At 53.7% G+C, this 21,711-nt stretch overlaps 3 pseudogenes across 1 annotated transcript; 1 reads left to right on the top strand and 2 right to left on the bottom strand.

The window, feature by feature from the left end:
• Window positions 1-271: 271 nt before the first annotated feature.
• Window positions 272-1,785, bottom strand: LOC148221019 (uncharacterized; annotated as a pseudogene).
• A 69-nt stretch (window positions 1,786-1,854) lies between these two features.
• Window positions 1,855-4,003, top strand: LOC148221018 (uncharacterized; annotated as a pseudogene).
• Window positions 4,004-7,355: 3,352 nt separating this feature from the next.
• LOC106864491 (uncharacterized) lies at window positions 7,356-21,704 on the bottom strand (annotated as a pseudogene). The gene is made up of 7 exons (XR_015808626.1): window positions 21,342-21,704; window positions 17,155-17,517; window positions 16,025-16,100; window positions 15,011-15,839; window positions 11,964-11,973; window positions 9,916-10,042; window positions 7,356-9,729 (listed from the first exon to the last, which is right to left on the bottom strand). The product of XR_015808626.1 is annotated as an uncharacterized LOC106864491 (transcript).
• Window positions 21,705-21,711: the final 7 nt, after the last annotated feature.

The raw sequence follows: 21,711 nt of genomic DNA, 5'->3' as shown, positions 1-21,711 counted from the left end.
CATATACATAGATGTTCAATTTTTGATTGCTAAGGAATAACAATTTTAAACATTTTTTTCAATTCTTTGATTTTTCAATTTTTGATTGCTAAGGAATAACAATTTTAAACATTTTTTTCAATTCTTTGATTTTTCAATTTTTGATTACAAATAAATATTTTTGATTACAAAGAAAATAAATTTTTGATTAAACATTAATTCAAAATACCATACAATTGAAAAAAAAAAGGCAATTTTAATCAAAGATCATGGTTTATCCTATTTAGATTACTCATGTAGATCGTCTTGTGTCAATAACCTCAGGAATGTCAACAGCGACGGATTTGGGTACATCCATTACAGATGCCAATCTTGTTAACCATTTCATCATTTTCCAATTCATAATGTATAGGATTGCTGATAAAACAAAACCAATCAAAACTAAAATCAAGAGAACAATGATGAGATGATACAATTTGTTCAGGACACCTGTAGCAGTAGGTGACCACCCAAATAGAGCATCCCACCACCTGTGTTTGGCATCTTTCTTTACTCTTTTCAAAACACGATGTATCTCTTTCACATCGTGATGAACGCTTATTAAGGTTTTTTGCCCGTTTTTCTTGATCCTTTCCAAAATTCCAATTAAATCCTGGTGAAGTAACAATTGCTTTACCAGAGTGAGGTTCATCCCAATGGGAGCAGGCATCAGACGGTGAATCAGTGTGTAATTGGATTGTAAAAGTTGATAAGAAGTAACTGGGGCTATATAAGAAAAATCACATCCTGCAATCCTAGTGAAGTTACAGACACAAAAGTTTGAATGATTTTTAGTATTCACTACTAGATTTTCTATAAAAACACTATCACAAGCAGTTCTAAAGCATGCACATCCATTGACCAGATACACCAGTACAATTTCAGGAATCTCGTTTGGATGAATTTCAAAGTTACAAACATTCTGTTCTGTGTCCAAGCAGATATCTTGAGCTCTGATTGCATCACTTTCGCAGATAAACCCTTGTTGTTCGTGGACAATGCAAGTTAGAGAACAGCTCTGTCACGATTCAATCCTAATGCAACGATGGGGAATATTGAATGCACTGAAGCATTACGAATTGTCAGTACAAAGGCTGTGCCTGTGTTTGTGCTGGGGTCATAGGTAAAATTTACTAAGTTCCACCAGGACTGGAATTCTCTTTCAAAATCCATGAAGCTATCAAAAATTATTTTCCAGATTTCAGTAGGAAAAGTGCCTTCCTCGCCTTCTCTTGTAATTGAAGCAGCAACTGATTGCATCCACAACTGAGCCTGGATATAGCTGAGAGCCAGAGAAATGTTATTTTGCATAGCACCAAGTGCATCAATTATTAATTTGTGATCATTTACATTCACCTCTTCCCAATTTGGTAATGCGTTTGATAACAACCACTGTTGGGTTCCCAAAGCTGTCAAGGTTGATTGCAGGGGCTGCTGTAATTTGGTTACATCTCCAGCTGTGGTAGCCAATTTATACATTAATACTTCTGAATCGATGCTGTTCAAAATTCCCAATCCTGTTCCCACAATACCAGTTGTGTCTCTTGTCATTCGTTTTTAAGAAGAATTACGCTTTCACAACCAGCTTGTCCACCCCTCAAAAGAAGTCTGCAGGAAAGGGAAACAAGCTGGCTGAATTTCTGGGACATTGCATTGCATTAACAATTTAACTTGTTTAAGACACCATGACGGATTAAACAACATTAGTTGTTGGCCAGTTTTCCTAATTCCAAATGGTCCAATTTCAAAGATTCTCGGGCTCAGCATAACCGGTGTGGGAAGAGCTTCAGCTGGAGATGCACCCTGATCTGCCTCCAGAGAACCCACACTGGGTAAAGGCCCTACAAGTGTGGGGAGTGTGGGAAGGGCTTCAGGCAGTGTTCCAGCCTGATCTGCCACCAAAGTGTCCACACTGGGGAGAGGCCCTATGAGTGTTCCAAGTGTGGGAAGAGGTTTACCACCAGCTCCACTCTCCACCAGCACTACCAGACACACAGGGAGGAGAGGCCTTTCCAGTGCTCCGACTGTGGGAAGGGCTTCAGGCGAAACGGCACCCTCATCAACCACCGGTGCATCCACACTGGGGAGAGGCCCCACGAGTGTGAGGAGTGTGGGAAGAGCTTCATTGTGTGCTCAGTTGATCCACCACCAGAAAATCCATACTGGGAAAGGGCCATGAAAGTGTGGACATTGTGGGAAGGGCTTCAGGCAGCGATACGACCAAGTCCACCACCAAAGTATCCACACTGGGGAAAGGCCCTACGACTGTTCTGTGTGTGAGAAGAGGTTTCACTCCAGTTCTGATCTCCTCCAGGAGTACCAGACACACATGGAGGAGAGGCCTTTCCAGTGCTTTGACTATGGGAAGGGCTTCACAAAAAACTCCAACCTTGTCACCCACTGGCGCATCCAAACTGGGGAGAGGCCCTACAAGTGTGGGGAGTGTGGGAAGAGTTTCATCTTGAGCTCAGCCTTGACCAAACACCAACAGAGGCACCGGTATGGGAAGCCCTGTGAGTATCCCGAGTGCAGGAAGAGCTTCGTGTGCTGCTCCAACTCCTTCCCTCACTGGAGGAGCCATGTTGGGCAGAGCCCTGGTGACCCACAGGGGTTCCATGTTGGGAAGACACCTGGCTGGTTATCCTTTTGTTTTGGCCTTCATTTTTTTCTCTTCTCCATCGCTTTGTCCTCCAAAAGTCAAGAGGGATCGATCTGTGAGCTCTAAATAACTCAAATCCCACTGAAAACACCCCCATTTTAACACAAAAGTGCACAATCTCACCTGCAAGTACCTTATTACCTTTTCAGAACAACTCAATCCCACACGAACCTTACTGAATTCCACAGCTGCCAGGGTGAGAAGGGGTTGGAAGGAGATTGTGAGAAGTGGGATCCAATTTTGAAGCGGCGGGATTGGGATTGTGTGGGGCTGGCTGCCAAGGGATGTACTTCATAGAAAACAGGTTTTAGAATTCCTGATTTCTGCCCCATTCACTTTCAGTCAGTTCCTGTTCTGTTTTCAGTGACACCTTCTCACCTGATTGTGTTTGTGTCCTCCTTTCTCTCCTGCCTCTCTCTGCCTGCTCGGTTTCTGTCTCAGGGTCTCCCTTGACCCAGGGCAGCTCCCACCAAAGACCCCTCCCTGATTTAATTCCCAGTGCAGGAGCTCCAACAGCCATGGGTGAAGTTAGGAAGGCTGGCAGTGAAATGTCCCTGTAAGGTCTTGCTGCACTTGGCTTTTGGCCCCTTCTGAAGAGCTTTGCCTTCAAGGGCAGGAACATCTTTTCGTGGCTGGGAACTGGAATTCTAGACCCTGGCAGTGTGAGCCGTGCAGGAGCATCCAGACTGGGATCATGGGGGCTGGGATGACATGGACTGGGATCCTCCAGACTGGGACTGCACAGACTGGGACCAGATGGATCAGGGCCATCCAGCCTGGGATTGTACAGACTGGGATCACATGGACTGGGATTGTACAGACTGGGATCACATGGACTGGGATTGTACAAACTGGGATCACATGGACTGGCATTGTACAGACTGGGATCACATGCACTGGGACCATATGGACCGGGATGGCTGCACCAGAACGATGGGAACCGAGGCTGTCCTGCCCCACCCAGGGGTCCCTCCCAGTCCTGCCCAGTCCCGTGCGGGGGCGCAGCCAAAACTCCCCGGAGTGAACGCGGAGATCCCGGAGCGCTGCCAGTGTCGGTCTCTGTCCCGGTGCTGGTCTGGGTCTCAGTCTTGGAGCAGTCCTGGAGTGCTCCTGGTGCTGATTCTGGTCCCAGTCTGAATCTCAATCTCAGAGCGGTGCTGGTCTCGGTCTCATTCTCAGTCCGACAGGAGGGCCAGCCCTGGTGCCAGTGCCGGTTCTGGTTTCTGTCTTGGTCATGGTCTCAGTTTTGGTCTTGGTCTTGGCCTAATTCTCGGAGTGGTCTTGGTCCCAGTGTTGGTACTGGTGCTGGTGTTGGCCCTAGAGTGATCCCAGTGCCTATCTCAGCCTCAGGCCCAGTCCCGAAGCAGTTCCAGTCTCGGTGTTGGTGCCGATGCCGCTCTGATTCTCAGTCCCAGAGTTCTCACAGTGCCAGTGCCAGTCCCAGAGCAGTCCTGGAGCCCTCCTGGTGCTGGTTCCTGTGTCAGTGTGGGCCTCAGTTTTGGTCCCAGTGCCAGTTCTGGTGCTGGTCACACTCAGTCTCAGTCTTGGTCCTAGTCCTAGTTCCAGTTCTGGAGTGCTTCTACTCTTGATCTCAGTGTCCTTTTGAAATGGATAAACCTAAGAAAGCCTTGGGCTGCGGCACTTGCCTGGTTGAGTATGGTTTGTTGTGTTGTTGGAGGGTTGTATTGTTACTTACCAGTTGTTTTAAACTGTTCTCGTTAAATCTGTGTTCCCCAGTTTCAGTCTTTTGTGTTCCAAGTTGTACCCCCACCCTCAGAAATTCTTGTATCCCCAGTTTCCCCCTTACCTTCTGTCGAGCAAGGCCTCTGCTGCTCCCCACCTGCCCATCAAACCACTGACACCGCCTAATAAACCAACTGAGGGACTCCCATGACGCTCAGTGCTAATGCAGAAGTTTGATTAACACCCAAAATTCCTAAAAGCAACGATCAGGCACGAGAACTAGATCTAAAAGGGGCATTAATATGCGGGCAGAACATCAAGCTACTCATGGAGAGTTTCCATCTTCCTTCCTTCACCTAGAGAGCACCACGAAAGTATGATACCCCTAGACTGCATGAGCCAAAGCGAGCTCCTGGGAACCCCGATGAGGACTGAACCCCGACTCTGCAGTGCGAGCAGCACATTCGACTTGCACCTCCTCCTCAGTGGTGTCCAGTGGGAGCAGTGGCAGCGTGTGCAACCCCTCGAGCCCCCCACCCACAGCTGATCCTCAATAAAAGAGCTGATATTCAATAAAGGCCTTTCAAAAGGAGCAGGTCTCCTGGTCCCTTATTTACTTCACTTTCTGATTTTAGTCTCATTCATTTTGCTGATGCTATTTTTTGTGACAGTCTTGGTCCCAATGATTTCAGGCATGTTTGGGTGATTTTATACCAAACTGGGCAGTTTTAGGCTGGATTTTAGTTGTATTTTGAACTCTGTTAGGCCCATGTGTATGATTTTAGACTCCCTTTGTGTGGAGTTGAAGCCTCTTTGGGTGATTTTAGGCTAGATCTGATGAATTTAAGCTGGATTTGAGGCCCTTTTCTGGGTGATTTTAGGTCAAACCAGGCCTTTTCGGACCATGTGTGGCTTTGGCCCCGCCCCTTTCCCCCCACAGTTCCCGCCCTTTTCTTGGCCCCGCCCCTTTCTAGTCACAGCCCCGTCTATCTTTAACCCCGCCCCTTTCTTTCCGACCAAACCCCTGTGTTCACCACGCCCCTTTCCCCTCCAAGCCCCGCCCATCTCAGGGCGCGTTCCTCTCGCGCATGCTCAGAACACTCGGAGGTGCCTTCCGGGCGCCGCCATCTTTGCTCCCTGTCTGCCTGCCCGGCTTCAGCATGTCCGAGAGCTACGGTGGGGCTGGGGGGACCTATAGGGGATCTATAGGGGACTGGGGGGAGGTCTGAGGATTTCTATAGAGGATTTGGGCTTGCTAATAGAGGATTTGGGGTCTCTGGGGGTCCATTATGGGTGGTTGATAGGTCTGTACGGCATCTATAGACCACTGGTGGAGGTTTTACGGCCGTGGGGGGGTCTGGGGGACTTTATAGGGGATTTGGGCTTGTCTATAGGGGATTTGGGATGCTCTGGGGCTCCCTAAAGGGGGTCTGGGAGGTCTATAGGGGATCTGTAGGGGACTGGGGGATCTGAGGTTCTCTATAGCTGATTTGTGTTTGTCTATAGGGGATTTGTGGGGTCCCTAACGGGGGACTGGGAGGTCTATAGGGGATCTATACGGAACCAGGGTGGCTTTACAGCGCTGGGGGGGTTCTGGGGGTCTGTATAAGGGATTTGGGCTTGTCTGTAGGGGATTTGAGGAGCTCTGGGGCATCCCTAAATGGGGTCTGGGAGGTTTATAGGGAATCTGTAGGGAACTGGGGATCTGTATATGGGATTTGTGTTTGTCTATAGGCGATTTGGGGAGCTCTGGCGTGTCCCTAAAAGGGGTCTGGGAGGTCTATAGGGGATCTATAGGGTCCAGGGGGGTTTCAGGGTCTCTATAGGGGAATTTTGTGCTTCTTAAAGGGAATTCTTGGGAATTTTGTGCTCTGTCCAAAGAATTCTTGGGGTTCCTGTAGGGAATTCTGTGGCTCCTATTGAGAATTTTTGGGAATTTTGGGGTCCTTAAAGGAAACGTGGAGGTCTCTTGGGAAGTTTGGACTCCTCATAAGGAACCGTTGGGGTAATTAAAGGGAATTTTGGAGTGTCTGTTGGGATTTTTTGGGCTTGTTTTGAGAATTGTGGGGTCTCCATCGGGATTTTTTTTGAGTTTTGGGTCCAAACATGGGACTTCTTATGTCCCTATTGAGAAGTTTTGAAATTTTGGGGTCCTCAAATGGAATTTTGGAGGTTCCCCTAAGGAATTTTTGGGCTCCCTATAAAGAAATTTGGATCCAAACATGAAAAGTTTGGGATCTCTGTAGGGAATATTTGGGAATTTTGGGTCCAAATGTGGGAATTTGGGGGGAGAATTTTGGGTGACAGTGAACAGCTGGCATGAAGCCTATGGGACCCGGGGGTCTAATTTTAGGGTGATTTTGTGTCCCTCTGGGGGTCTTTCAGGCCAGTTTGGGTGTGTTTAGGCCCATTTTGGTGATTTTAGGGAAAACCAGGCAATTCAAGGTACATTTTACACACATCTGTGAAGTTGAAGAGTGATTTGGGGCAATGTTGTGTGGGTTTTAATCCAGTTTGGGTAACTTTAAACTGCTTGGGTTAGAGTTTAACCCCATTTGGCTGATTTTTGGCCAAACTCTGAGGATAGAGAGCAGATTTTAAGGCCTTTGGCTGATTTCAGGCCAAACCTGATCAGTTTTAGGGTGGATTTTAGGCCCCTTTTGGACAATGTCAGGCCCATTTGGATTATTTTAACCCCCTTTGTGTGGATTTGAGGCCCCTTTGGCTGATTTTAAGCCAAAGCTGGTGGATCTAGGCTGCATCTGAGGCGATATTGGATGATTTTAGGCTGACCCAGATAGAAATAAACACCCTTGGGAGAGAGGGCAGGGAGAGGAGGAGGGACATGGCTGCAGAGATGGAGGCAATACTGAAGCCACAGGGGATCAAGAATATAAAAGAACTGAGAATTAGTAATTGCCACAGGAACCTCAGTGTGTCGTGGGTCCATCTCAACTGCGACAGTGGCACTCTGAAAACAGAACTGGAACACAAATCAGGAATTGTGAAACGTTTATTTACTTTCAAATCCATCCCAGCCAGCCAGCCCCACACAATCCCGATCCCAGTGCTCCCAATTTGGATCCCACTTCTCCCAGTCTCCTTCCAACCCCTTCTCACCCTGGTGGATGTGGAAACCAGTAAGGTTCACATGGGATTGAGTTGTTTTGAGGATCCACTTTGCAGTTGGATTGAGCTCTTTTGGATTAAAATTGAGGTGCTTTCAGCGGGATTTGAGAAGTTTTGAGGTGACAGATTGATCCTTTTTGGCTTTTGGTGTGAAAAGAGATGGAGAAGAGAGAAAAACTAAAGCCAAAACAAAAGGATAACCAGCCAGGTGTCTTCCCAAGATGGATCCTAGGGAATGTGGGTCACCAGGGCTCTGCAGTGGGGGATGGAGCTGGAGCAGGGCACGAAGCTCTTCCTGCACTGGGGGCACTCAGGGTTTCCTTTACTGGTGCTTCTGTTGGTGTTTGAACAAGCCTAATCTCTGGGTGAAGCTCTTCCCACACTCCTCACACTGGTAGGGCCCTATTCTGGTTTAGAGCAAATTTGGGAGAAAGCCTCTAAATGGGTTTCCTCTAGGAAACAGATTCAAGCAGTCCCTCCTCCAGCTGGTTCCGGGAAATATTTCCTCAGAGAGAAGTGGAAAAAAACCTGTTTATTTAACAGGCAAAGCACTTCCCAGCATGAAATGACTAATACTAAACTGCAAAACCTCTCGCTGCTCCGAAGAGATGACAAATACAGAAGAGTCTCTTTGGTGGATTGCAGCCTGGCTCACTCAGTCTGTTCTCAGTCCCTCTGGCGCTGGGAAATGCCACGGCCCAGGCCAGGCCTGGTGTGCCACAGATGTGAGCTCCCAGTGCTCCTCTGGGTTTTCAGTCCAGAGAAGAACAGTTTAGAGCAATAGAAAGGAAAAAACCACAGTCCAGAGAGCTTCTCTGCCTCAGCTAGGCAGAAAAACTAACCAAGAGCAAAGGAGAGCTCTGTGCTGCTGCCCACTGCAGACAACACAGTCATTGCGAAGAATGTGAGGGAGCAACTGCAGTCTGATAACAAACTCTGCACCTCCCTCTTCACTCCTAGAACCAGTCTTAAAGCTGCAGAACTCAATATTCAACACCAACAGAATACATGATTGGGGATACAAGCATCCAAAATTTACCCCAAGACAGGCCTTTACCTCGACTGGATTATGAGGTTGGAGTTTTGCCTGAAGCCCTTCCTGCAGTCAAGGCAGCGGAAGGGCCTCTGCTCTGTGTGTGTGCTGGGGCAGGAGGAGATTGGAGCTGGAGTGAAACCTCTTCCCACACTCAGGACACTCATAGGGCCTCTCCCCAGTGTAGAAACTTTTGTGGCAAATCAGGTTGGAATGCTTCCTGGAGCACTTTCCACATTCCTCCCACTCATAGGGCCGTTTTCAGTGTGAATCTCCTCCACATTTCCAGTGTGGCTCTCCTGGTGGCGGATCAGTTGAGAGCTCCGGCTGAAGCTCTTCCCACACTCCCCACACTTGTTGGGCTGTTCCACGGAGTGGGTCCTCTGGTGGCGGATCAGGTGGGAACCACGGCTAAAACTCATCCCACACTCCTCACACTCGTGGGGTCTTTCCCCAGTGTGAGTTCTCTGGTGTCGATTCAGGCAGGAGCTCCGACTGAAGCTCATCCCACACTCCTCACATTCGTGGGGCCTCTCCCCGGTGTGGATGCGCTGGTGCCTGACAAGATGGGCGTTTCTCCTGAACGCCTTCCCGCAGTCAGGGCAGCGGAAGGGCCTCTCCTCTGTGTGGGTCCTCTGGTGCTGAAGGAGAGTAGAGATGAGATTAAAGTTCTTCCCGCATTTATCACACTCGTATGGCCGCTCCCCAGTATGAGTCCTCTGGTGGCAGATCAGGTGGCATTTCTGGCTGAAGCTCCTCCCACACTCCCCACATTTGTAGGGTCCTTCCTGCGTGTGGGTCATCTGGTGCCGGATCAGTTGTGAGCTGACTCTGAATCCCTTCCCACACTCCCCACACTCGTAGGGTCGTTCCCCAGTGTGGATCCTTTGGTGGTAGATCAGCTTAGACATATATCTGAAGCTCATCCCACACTCTGAGCACTTGTGGGGCTTCTCCCCATCACCAATCTGCTCATGGACCACCAGCTCCGAGCTCTGGCTCCATCTCTGGCCGCCCTCCTGGCCCAGGCTGGGGCTTTCCTCCTCAGATCCCCGCCATCTGCGTTTGCAGCCCCTCCTCGTGCGGGATCTCCACGGCTTTTCCTCCCCGTTGCATTCCTGCGCCGTGGAGCCGCTCCAAACGGCCTCTTCCACGAGGTTCTGCCGCGGGGATTTGTCCTCCCTGCTCTCCGTGCTCAGCTCCTTATCTGGGGCAGGAAGGACAAGCAGAGGATGGGATTTGCCTCCGTGCCAGAGGGAAGGGGAAGGAGATCCCCCCAGCGCGTCCCCGGCAGGACGGCGTCAGCAGCGGGGCTGTCCTGCAGCCGGGGGCTGTGCTGGGCTGGGAGATGGAGCAGGACAGAGGGGGAAAGGGGCACTGACTTCCTCCTCACCTGCCTGCGGCTCCTGGGGCATCTTCCTTTTCCTCGCAGCCTCCTCTTCCTCCATCGGGCCAAGGGTTGGGAATGGAAATCCTGGTTTGGGGAAAAACAAGGGATGAGCGCGTTGTGTTGCAGGTTTCTACTGTCCAAGTCCATCTCTAGAAGTCCCCGGGCATCTGGGGTCCATAAAAACCTCCCAAACACCAACATTCAGCCCTGAAAATGCCTCCCAGGAGTTCCTGGGAATGGTCCCTCCCCTTTGGTGTTTGGGGGTTCCCCCCTGTCCCAGCTGCTGGGGGTCACGCTTGTATTGGGGGTCCCCCATCTACTCGGTCCCCGCCCTCCCCAGGCTGCTGGGAGTCCCAGGAATCCAAAAAGCTCCCCCCTCTTCCCTCTCCCCATTTAGGGATGCTGGGGGTTTTTGTGGTCCCTTCTCCCCTTATTCTCTGCTTTGGGGTGCAGGGGTTCCAAGGAGTCCCCCCGCCCCTCTCCAGGCTGTTGAGGGTCCCAAAATAGCAGCACTCCCCCCTCTCTGGGCTCCCCACTTTGGGGTCCTGGGGGACACAGGGCTCTGCTCCTCCAGGGTGCCTCTTCCGGCAGACACCACCAGGACCCCCCAATGTCCCAACAAGGGGCATTTTCTGGTCAGATTTAAAGCTCTGCATTCTCCAAACATCCCCCCCGGCCGCAAAAAAATACACAAAGCACGCTGAGAGGAACTGGGACCATTCTAGGAGCAACTGGGCTCAAACTTGGGGCAAGTGAAGCACACTGAGGTAACTAGGAGTGTCTGGGAAGGACTACAAGATAGCTCAGGGCAAGTGGGATATACTGGGAATGTCTGAAACCATAGGGCTGGTGAATGGGACCTAACTGGGAGCGACTGAGAATGTGCTGGGGAAAAAACTCGCATCATGCTGGGGCAACTGGGGGAAGTGTGAGTGACTGGGGCCCTACTGGCAGAGACTGGCATCATAATGGACTCATACTGGGATAAAAATGGGAGTGGCAGGGACTGTGCTAGGGGCAACTGGGAGAACTGGGAACACACTGGTGGAAATTAGGAGGGACTGGGAGCAACTGGGGCCGTGCTGGGGGCAAATTCTATCATAATCAGGAATGCCTGGGAGTGACTGAGCCAATCCTGGGAGTGCCGAGGAAACTGGAACCACACGGGGGGAGCAACTGGGCTCATACTGGGAGCAGCCACTCCCGGCTCCCGCACCCCCGAACCCCTTTCCCGGCCATGCCGCCCCTCCAGCCCCAGCACCCCCCGCCGGGGTCCCGGCAATCCCAGGGGTCCCCCCCTCTCGGGCTCCCCGCTTTGCCCTTCTGGGGCTCTCCTGTCTCTGGGCTCCCGCTTAGGGAAGCCGCGGCTCTCCCGGGGCTCCCCCAAACCGGTGTCCCCCCGCCGATCCCGCCGCTCCCCACCTGGCCCCGGCACAGCTCGCAGGGCCCGGCCCGGGAAGCCCAACCCCCACCGCGGGGGGACCCGCATCCCCCCGGGCCCCGCCGGGGCTCTGCCGGCACCCACCGGGACCCCCAAAAACACCTCCCGGGGACCCCCCGATGTCCACCCGAGGGCCATCTGCGCCTCTGCAGCCCTGCAACATCCAAACATCCCCCCCCAAAAAACCCCAAGCCCAGGGACATCCCCCGGGATATTTGGGGCGAGCTCCTCCTCCCCGGGCACCTGCGGGATGGGGGGCGATGGTCCCGGGGGGGCTGCGAGTTCAGGGAGCTCCGGGGTCGCGCGCTTGATTTGCTCCTTCTCTGCTCCTGCTTCCTGCTGCCGCTCCGCCTCTTCCTCCCTCCCTCCTCCTCCTCTCCCGTTCCAAGCCCCGAACTGGGAGGGGATGGGGCAAGGAAAGGGCGGGAACTGTGAGGGGAAAGGGGCGGGGTTAAGGAAAGGGCGGGAACTGTGAGGGGAAAGGGGCGGGGCCAAAGAAAGGGCGGGAACTGTGAGGGGGAGGGGCGGGGCCAAAGGGCCACGCTGTCCTAAAAGTCTCTGGTTTGGTCTCAAATCGCCAAAAGGTGCCTCAAATGCAGCCTAAACCCACCAGGTATGGCCTAAAATCAGCCAGGAGAGTCTGAAATACACACAAAATGGTCTAAAATCATCCAAGTGAGACTAACATTGTCTAAAAAGGGACTAAAATCCAGCCTAAAACTCATTTTGGTGTAGAATCACACAAACGGGCCTAAAATCTTTGGGACCGAGACCCACAGCGATATCGGATCAAGCACCAGAACCAAGAATGAGACTGAAATGAGAATGCAGACTGAAACCAAGACAGGGAAGTGAACCAACACCAGAAGTGAGAACAAAACTGGCCCCACAACTGGCACTGGGACCAAGACTGAGACCAACACCAACACTGGGACCAGCACCGGGAGTGGTCCAGGGGCCTCAAAGGCAGCCAAACTCTACCAGGATTGGCCTAAAATCAGCCAAAGGGGCTGCAAATCTGCACAAAGGCGTTTAAAAACCTCCAAATAGGCCCAGCATTGTTCAACAGGGGGGTAAAATCAAGCCTAAACCTGCCCAATTTGGTACAAACCCACCAAAATGGGCCTAAAATCTTTGAGACTGAGTCTGAGGCCGGAACCACAACTGGCACCAACACCAAAAATGAGACCAAAATCAGCATGGAGGCTGAGACCAAGATTGGGAATAGAACCGACACCAGAACTGAGACCAGCAGTGCTCCAGAACTGGAACCAGGACTGGCACCGAGACTGAAACCGGTCCTGGAACTGGCACTGGGACCAAGACTGAGACCACCACCAACACTGGGACTGACACCAGGAGAGCTCCAGGACTGCTCTGGGACTGGGACCAGCACCGAGACTGGCACTGGCAACAGAACCGAGACTGAGATTTGCACCGAGAGAATTCTGGGACTGAGACTGAGATTGGCACTCAGAGAATTCCAGGACCAACACTGGCAGAAAGACCAACACTGGGACCGGAACCGCTCCAAGACTGAGACCAAGACCGACATTGAGAGTGAGACTGAAAACGGAACCGGCACCAACACCAACACCAAGACTGGCACCGCTATAGGACCCAGCCTGAGAGCAGCACTGTGGAAGCTGAGACAGAGAGCACTGTGGATTTAATTGGCATTTGCAGGTTGATAACCAAGATGTCTTGGTAAGAGCAAACAGAGCTTTGAAGAGTCCAAGAATATTGGATCAAGAGTGGCGACAGGAAAGAAGACTGGACTAAATAAGTAGAAATGTAAAGTCAGTCTGGGTGTTGTTTAACCCAATGAATGTTGTAAAAAATTAGTGCCTTGCTAAAAATGGTGTATAAGCAAATGCAGCTCACAATAAATTTGGATTCTGATAACGAGTCAGCAGTCCCTGTCTCTCTCTAAATCATCGATAAACACCGAAACTGGGACCGGCACAGGGAGAGCTCCAGGACTGCTCTGGGACTGGAACCAGCACCGGCACCGGGAGAACTCCAGGACTGAGACTGAGAGTGGCGCATTAACCCACACTGAGACTGGCACCGACATCAGAACCGAGACTCGCACCACTGTGGGATATGATCTGAGATTGAGATTGGCACTGGGAGCACTCTGGGACCAACAACAGCACCAGTACCAGGACTGGGACTGGAACCACTCCAAGGCTGAAACTGAGAATTAGACAAAGACCAAAATTTAGACCGAGACTGAGACTGAAACCAGAAACAGCACTGGCACCGAGACTGGGACCGCTGTAGGACTGAGAATGACACAAAGACCAGCACCGCTCTGAGATTGAGATTCAGACTGGGACCAGAATCAGCACCAGGAGTGCTCCAGGACTGCTCCAAGACTGAGACCCAGACCAGCACCGGGACAGAGACCGACACCAGCAGCGCTCCGGGATCTCCGTGTTCACTCCGGGGAGTTTTGGCTGCGCCCCCGCACGGGACTGGGCAGGACTGGGAGGGACCCCTGGGTGGGGCAGGACAGCCTCGGTTCCCATCGTTCTGGTGCAGCCATCCCGGTCCATATGGTCCCAGTCCATGTGATCCCAGTCTGTACAATGCCAGTCCATGTGATCCCAGTCTGTACAATCCCAGTCCATGTGATCCCAGTCTGTACAATCCCAGCCCATGTGATCCCAGTCTGTACAATCCCAGTCCATGTGATCCCAGTCTGTACAATCCCAGGCTGGATGGCCCTGATCCATCTGGTCCCAGTCTGTGCAGTCCCAGTCTGGAGGATCCCAGTCCATGTCATCCCACCCCCATGATCCCAGTCTGGATGATCCTGCATGGCTCACACTGCCAGGGTCTGGAATTCCAGTTCCCAGCCAGGAAAAGATGTTCCTGCCCTTGAAGGCAAAGCTCTTCAGAAGGGCCAAAAGCCAAGTGCAGCAAGATCTTACAGGGACATTTCACTGCCAGCCTTCCTAACTTCACCCATGGCTGTTGGAGCTCCTGCACGGGGAATTAAATCAGGGAAGGGTCTTTGGTGGGAGCTGCCCTGGGTCAAGGGAGACCCTGAGACAGAAACAGAGCAGGCAGAGAGAGACAGGAGAGAAAGGAGGACACAAACACAATCAGGTGAGAAGGTGCCACTGAAAACAGAACAGGAAAGTGAATGGGACAGAAATCAGGAATTCTAAAACCTGTTTTCTATCAAATACATTGCTTGGCAACCAGACCAACACAATCCCAATCCCAGTGCTCCCAATTTGGATCCCACTTCTCCCAGTCTCCTTCCAACCCCTTCTCACCCTGGTGGCTGTGGAATCCAGTAAGGTTCCCGTGGGATTGAGTTGTTTTGAGGAGGGAACAAGGCACTTGGAGGTGGGATTGAGCCCTTTTGGTTTAAAACTGAGGTGTTTTCGGTGGGATTTGAGAAGTTTAGAGGTGACAGATTGATCCCTCTTGGCTTTTAGAGTGGAAACAGATGGAGAAGAGACAAAAATGAAGGGCAAAACAAAAGGATAACCAGCCAGGTGTCTTCTCAACGTGGATCCCAGGGAATGTGGGTCACCAGGGCTCTGCCCAACGTGAGTTCTGCAGTGGGGGATGGAGTTGGAGCAGCACACAAAGTTTTTCTTGCACTAGGGGGATTTACAGGGATTGCATTAATGCTGCCTCTGTTGGTGTCTGTTCAAAGCTGAGCTCTGGGAGAAGTTCTTCCCACAGTGAGGACACTCGTAGGGCCTCCCCCCAGTGTGGATCTTTTGGTGTCTGATCAGGCTGGAACGCTGCCTGAAGCCCTTCCCACAATCCCCACACTTGTATTGCCTTTTTCCAGTGTGGATGTTCTGGTGGCGGATCAGGTTGGAGCTGCGACTGAAGCTCTTCCCACATTCCTCACACTTGTGAGGCTTTTCCCCAGTGTGGATGAGCTGGTGCCTGACAAGATGGGCGTTTTGCCTGAAGCCCTTCCCACAGTCGGGGCAGCGGAAGGGCCTCTCATCCATGTGAATCCGCTGGTGCAGGACGTGTTTGGAGCTGCTGGGAAACCTCTTCCCACACTCAGAACACTCATAGGGCCTCTCCCCAGTGTGGACCCTCTGGTGCCGGAGCAGGTCTGAGCTGGGTGTGAATCCCTTCCCACACTCTCCACACTTGTAGGGTCATTCCCCAGTGTGGATCCTCTGGTGGGAGATCAGTTTGTTCCTCCACCTGAAGCTCATCCCACACTCTGAGCACTTGTGGGACTTCTCCCCATCACGAAGCTGCTCATGGACCACCAGCTCCGAGCTCTGGCTCCATCTCTGGCCGTTCCCCCGGCCCAGGCTGGGGCTTTCCTCCTCAGATCCCCGCCATCTGCGTTTGCAGCCCCTCCTCGTGCGGGATCTCCGTGGCTTTTCCTCCCCGTTGCATTCCTGCGCCGTGGAGCCGCTCCAAACGGCCTCTTCCACGAGGTTCTGCCGCGGGGATTTGTCCTCCCTGCTCTCCGTGCTCAGCTCCTTGTCTGGGGCAGGAAGGACAAGCAGAGGATGGGATTTGCCTCCGTGCCAGAGGGAAGGGGAAGGAGATCCCCCCAGCGCGTCCCCGGCAGGACGGCGTCAGCAGCGGGGTTGTCCTGCAGCCGGGGCCGTGCTGGGCTGGGAGATGGAGCAGGACAGAGGGGGAAAGGGGCACTGACTTCCTCCTCACCTGCCTGGGGCTCCTGGGGCATCTTCCTTTTCCTCACAGCCTCCCTCCATCGGGCCAAGGGTTGGGAATGGAAATCCTGGTTTGGGGAAAAACAAGGGATGAGCGCGTTGTGTTGCGGGTTCCTCCTGCCCAACTCCATCTCTACAAGTCCCCGAGCATCTCGGGTCCATAAAACCTCCCAAACACCAATATTCAGCCCTGAAAATGCCTCCCAGGAGTTCCTGGGAATGGTCCCTCCCCTTTGGTGTTTGGGGTTCCCCCCAGTCCCAGCTGCTGGGGGTCACGCTTGTATTGGGGGTCCCCCATCTACTCGGTCCCCGCCCTCCCCAGGCTGCTGGGAGTCCCAGGAATCCAAAAAGCTCCCCCCTCTTCCCTCTCCCCATTTAGGGATGCTGGGTGTTTTTGGGGTCCCTTCTCCCCTTATTCTCTGCTTTGGGGTGCAGGGGGTCCAGGGACTCCCCCCTGCCCCTCTCCAGGCTGTTGAGGGTCCCAAAATCCCGGCGCTCCCCCCTCTCTGGGCTCCCCACTTTGGGGTCCTGGGGGACACAGGGCTCTGCTCCTTCATGCTGCCTCTGTCGGCAGCTGCCACCGTGAATCATGGTTTCAAAAAGTTAAGGTTTTTGCTGAGGGTAGAAGTAGTTTTCATGACCAAGATCTGAGTTAGGTAGGTAAATGATAGGTTTATAATTACTAGATGCTTAGGCTAGAGCTAATTGGTATAATTATCTGCTATCATAAATTTACATAGAGAAGAATGTAAAATAAGTAAATTGTTAATCATGAAGCACGGGGCCTTGGTTCATGCCAGAGGGTCACCAAGACCTGATGAAGACTCTCCTGACTTCGTCCTTCGAGACCACTGACCCATTTCGAGACCACCGACCCAATTCAAGAGAAGGACTGCGCACACGTGAAGGACTAATGGGCTCATTTTAATATGGGGTGGGGATGGGAGGTGCTGGGGTTATGCAGAGGTATTGTATGTAAGATCTTGGGGAAGAAATAGATGGCAAAGAACCTTGTTCGGTGCGGTCACGCCTTTTGGAGGTGACTCCCGTGCCACCCACCTGTGAATAAACACACCACTTTCTAACTTTAATTAGTTAGAAGGTCTTTGTCTGTGATTATACCGGTTTTTTTAACGATTCAGCTCCAATCTTCTCCTGCAGCAGCGGATTCACACGGAGGAGAGGCCCTTCCGCTGCCCCGACTGCAGGAAGGGCTTCAAGCACAACTCCCATCTTGTCACCCACTGGCACATCCGTGTCGTGGCAGAGCGCTGGTGGGAGTTCCACGACCTTCCAGAGAAGCGTCCTGAAAAGGACGTCCTGGCAGGGGCACGTCCGCGCTTCCAGGCGAGGTGATTTCAGCTCTCCTGTGAATCTGCTTTGAGCGACGCTGGAGAGGACAGGAGCCTCGTGCGCTGTTCCACAGAGAAGTATCTTGAGCTTCTGCCACAAAGGGTACCCGGGACGAAAACAGCTCAGGAAGGTCTGAGGGAGCAGGGTTTATATAGGGAAAGTAGGGGCTGGATAGAGCCAACTAAGAAACAGCAAGGCACCCTTCCCTGGAGGGAATGCCCTCAGGCACTAAGCACCCTTATCATGGGCAGAAAAATTCCTCCCGACCTGCCTCCCTGCCCCAGGCAAATTGCTTGTACCCCACTGGTCCTTCCCTCTTTGCTCCACCCCTGAGCCTTCATCGGATTTGTTTGTTGCTCTATCCAGCCCCTACTAACTAACGGGATCCCCCAAACACCGGGAGCCCCCCAAATCTGGGGCCCCAAAATAGAGCTGGAACCCCGAAAAGAATACCGGGACCCCCCCAAAAATACCGGGACCCCTAAAAAATAACGGGACACCCCCCAAAAATACTGGGCCCCCAAAATACTAACGGGATCCCCCAAACACCGGGAGCCTCCCCAAATCCAGGGTCCCCCAAATAGAGCCGGGACCCCCCCAAAAAATACCGGCACCCTCCCAAACACCAGGACCCCCAAAAAAGAACCGGGACCCCTCACCAAATCACTGATCTGGTCCCGGGGGGGGGTCCCAGTCCGTTTTTGGGGGGTGGTCCCGACTCTGGGGGTGGTCCTGGCCCGTTTTTGGGGGGGTTCAGGGCCGAGCCCCCCCCCAGGGCCCCTCCCGAGCAGTGAAAGCCCCAGAGAGACCCCCGGGAGAGAGCCCGGAACAGCATCGGGAGTGGGGGAGGGGAAATTTGGGATTGGGGGGGCCGAAATTGGGGGGGTGAGACTGGGGGATCGGGAATTGGGGGGTCAGGAATTTCGGGCGTCAGGAATTTCAGGGGTCAGGATTTGGGGGGTCAGGAATTGGCGGGGGCTGGAATTGGGGGTCAGGAATTGAGGGGTGTCAGGAATTGGGGGGGAATTGGGAGGTCAGGAATTTGGGGGGTCGAGAATTGTGGGGTCAGGAATTGCGGGATCAGGAATTGGGGGGATTGGGAATTGGGTGGGTCAGGAATTGGGGGGTCGGGAGTTGGGGGGGTGAAATTGGGGAGGTCAGGAATTTGGGGGAATTGGGGGGATCGGGAATGGGGGGGGTCAGGATTTGGGGGGATAGGGAATTGGGGATGGTCAAGATTTAGGGGGGCCTGGAATTGGGGAGAAATTGGAGGGAATGGGAATTGGGGGGGGGCTCGAGAAAGGTCAGGAGGCTTTTTGGGGGGATTTTAGGGGGTCACGGGGGGGATTTTGGAGGGGTTCTCGGGAGGGGTTTTTGGGGATATTTTGGGCTGGTCTCGGGGAGGGCTCGGGGGGGGTCTCGGGGTGGTTTAGGGGGTTCCAGGGGGATTTTGGGGGGTTTTTTGGGGTCACGGGGGGTTCCGCCCCGCTCCGCTCCCGCGCTCCCCGCGTGCCCTTGCGCCGCTTCCGGGTTTGAAGGCCCCGCCCCCTCCAGTCGGGAGCCAATCAGAAACGAGCACCCAGCACAGGCCACGCCCACGCGGGAGCCGGACAGCGCCCCCTGGCGGATCCGGAGGAAACCGCCGGGACCCCTCCCCAAAATGGGGGAGCCTGGATCCCCCCAAATCATCCAAAACTCCCCCAGAACCCCCATAAAACCCCCCCGGGACCGCCCCAACCCCCCCCCCCAAATCCCTCCCAGCTCCCCCAAACCCTACTGAAACCCCCAAAACCCTCCCAGCCCCCCCAAAATCTCCCCAATTTTCCCCCCAAAACCAGCCCACATACCCCCAAAATTCACCAAAAAACCACAAAAAAACACCCAAAACCACAAAAAAACCCTCAAAACAACAAAATCCCCCCAAAATCCAGCGGGGTTTTATTGGGGAGGGATCTCCGGGGGGGGGGTTTATTGGGGAGGGGTCTGCAGGGGGTGTAGCAGCACGGCCACCCCAAAGACCCCCCCAAAAAAACCACAACTCCCCCCCTAAATCCACAAAAAAATCCCCCCAAAACCCCCCCAAAAACCGCAAAATCCCCCCAAACTCATGGGGTTTTTATTGGGGAGGGGTCTGCGGGGGGCGCTTATTGGGGAGAGGTCTGCAGGGGGTGGTTTAGTGGGGAGGGGTCTGCAGGGGGTTCAGCAGCACGGCCATCGCAAAGACACACGCCCAAATCCCCCCAAAAATCCCCAAAAAAGCCCCCAAAAACCGCAAAATGCCCCCAAACCCATGGGGTTTTTATTGGGGAGGGGTCTGCGGGGAGGTTTATTGAGGAGGGGTCCGCAGGGGGTGCAGCAGCACGGCCCGGCCCAGCAGCCCCTCCCCCAGGCCGCCGGGGGGCAGCACGAAGCCCCCTCCCCAGCGGCGCGGGCTCAGCTCGCCCAGTTGGCCATTGCTGGCCCCGAGCTCGCCCAGAGCCCAGAGCTGCGGCCGGGGGCTCTTCCCCTGCAGGGCCAGCACCAGGACCCCCGACCCAAATCGGGATCCCCGACCCAAATCCGGGAGAGAATCGGGCTGGGAGCACTCCTCAGAGAGAGACCCCTCCCCAAAATGGGCCCCATCCTCGGGCTGGGGCCCCCGCCCCAAATCCGGGACTGAATCGGGCTGAGACCTCTCCCCAAATCGGGACCCCCGCCCCAAATCCGGGACTGAATCGGGCTGGGACCCCTCCTGAGATCGGGACCCCGACTCGAAATGGGAGGAGCCCTCCTGGGTCTGGGACCCCTTCTCGGTCAGAGACACCTCCCCAAAATGGGACCCCTCCTCAAATGGGGGCCCCTCCCCAATCCGGTACCCCTCCCCAGCTCCATGAGTGCCCCCAGACCCTTCCTGCACCCCCTCGGGACTCCCAAACCGAGACCCCTCCCCAAAATGGGATCCTTCCCCAAACAGGGACCCCTCCCCAAATAGAGACCCCTCCGCAAACTGGGACCCCTCCCCAAAATGGGCGTGGAAGACGTTGGGGATCTCGGGGTCCTGCCGGAATTGGGGTCCCAGCGGCTCCTGGGGGGGCACGGCCACGATCACCCCTGGAGGGGAAATTTGGGGTTCACGGGGGCTCAGGGACCCACCCCCCCCGGGTCACTGGGTACCTAAACCCCCAATTTGGGGGGGCTGGAGATGTTTTGGGGGGATTTAGGGAGGATTTGGGGTTTGGGGGGCTGGAGATGTTTCGGGGGGGATTTAGGGGGGGATTTGGGATTTTGGGGGGCTGGAGAAGTTTCGGGTGGATTTGGGGGGGTCAGGGGGGGGGTTTGGGGGGTTCAGGAAGTTTTGGGAGGATTTTGGGGGTGTCTGGAGGATTTTGGGGACCCCCTCACCGTTGAGCGGGGTCCAGTGAGCCTTGGGACTCCGAGGTGTTTTGGGGGGATTTTGGGAGGTTTTGGGGGGGTCAGGGGTATTTAGGGGGGGTCTGGGTGGTTTTTGGGGTTTTTTGGGGTAATTTTGGGTATTTTGGGGGATATTTTTGGGGTATTTTTGGAGTATTTTGGGGTATTTTTGGCCTATTTTTGGACCCCCTCACCGCTGAGCAGGGCCCAGTGAGCTTTGTGCCCCTGAGGTGTTTTTGGGATGTTTTTGGGGTGTTTTGGGGGATATTTTTGGGGGATATTTTTGGGGTATTTTTGGGGTGTTTTGGGGACCCCCTCACCGTTGAGCAGGGCCCAGTGAGCTCTGTGCCCCTGAGGTGTTTTTGGGGTATTTTTGGGGTGTTTTTGGGATGTTTTTGGGGTGTTTTGGGGTATTTTTGGGGTGTTTTGGGGACCCCCTCACCGTTGAGCAGGGCCCAGTGAGCTCTGTGCCCCTGAGGTGTTTTTGGGGTATTTTTGGGGTGTTTTTGGGATGTTTTTGGGATGTTTGGGGGGATATTTCTGGGGTGTTTTGGGGACCCCCTCACCGTTGAGCAGGGCCCAGTGAGCTTTGTGCCCCCGGCGGCAGCACGGGGCGTGGTTGCTGTCCTCGTCATAGCTGGGGGGTCAAGGGCAAGAACCCCAGACCCAAAACCACAAATCCCGACCCCAAAACCCCAAATGGAGCCTCCAGACCCCAAATGGAGACCCCAGATCCCAAATGGAGCCCCCAGACCCCAAATGGAGACCCCAGATCCCAAATGGAGACCCCAGATCCCAAATGGAGACCCCAGACCCCAAATGCAGACCTCAAAGCCCAAAGTGAGACCCAAACCCCAAATGGAGCCCCCAGACCCCAAATCCTGACCCCAAACCCTGACCCCAAATAAACCCAAAGGATACGGGATCAAAAGGGGT

Source organism: Sturnus vulgaris, chromosome 28, assembly GCF_052056855.1.
Source record: "Sturnus vulgaris isolate bStuVul1 chromosome 28, bStuVul1.hap1, whole genome shotgun sequence".
Classification (NCBI taxonomy): domain Eukaryota; kingdom Metazoa; phylum Chordata; class Aves; order Passeriformes; family Sturnidae; genus Sturnus; species Sturnus vulgaris.
The sequence above is the reverse complement of the archived record's forward strand: the minus strand, read 5'-3'. Positions and strand labels throughout refer to the sequence as shown.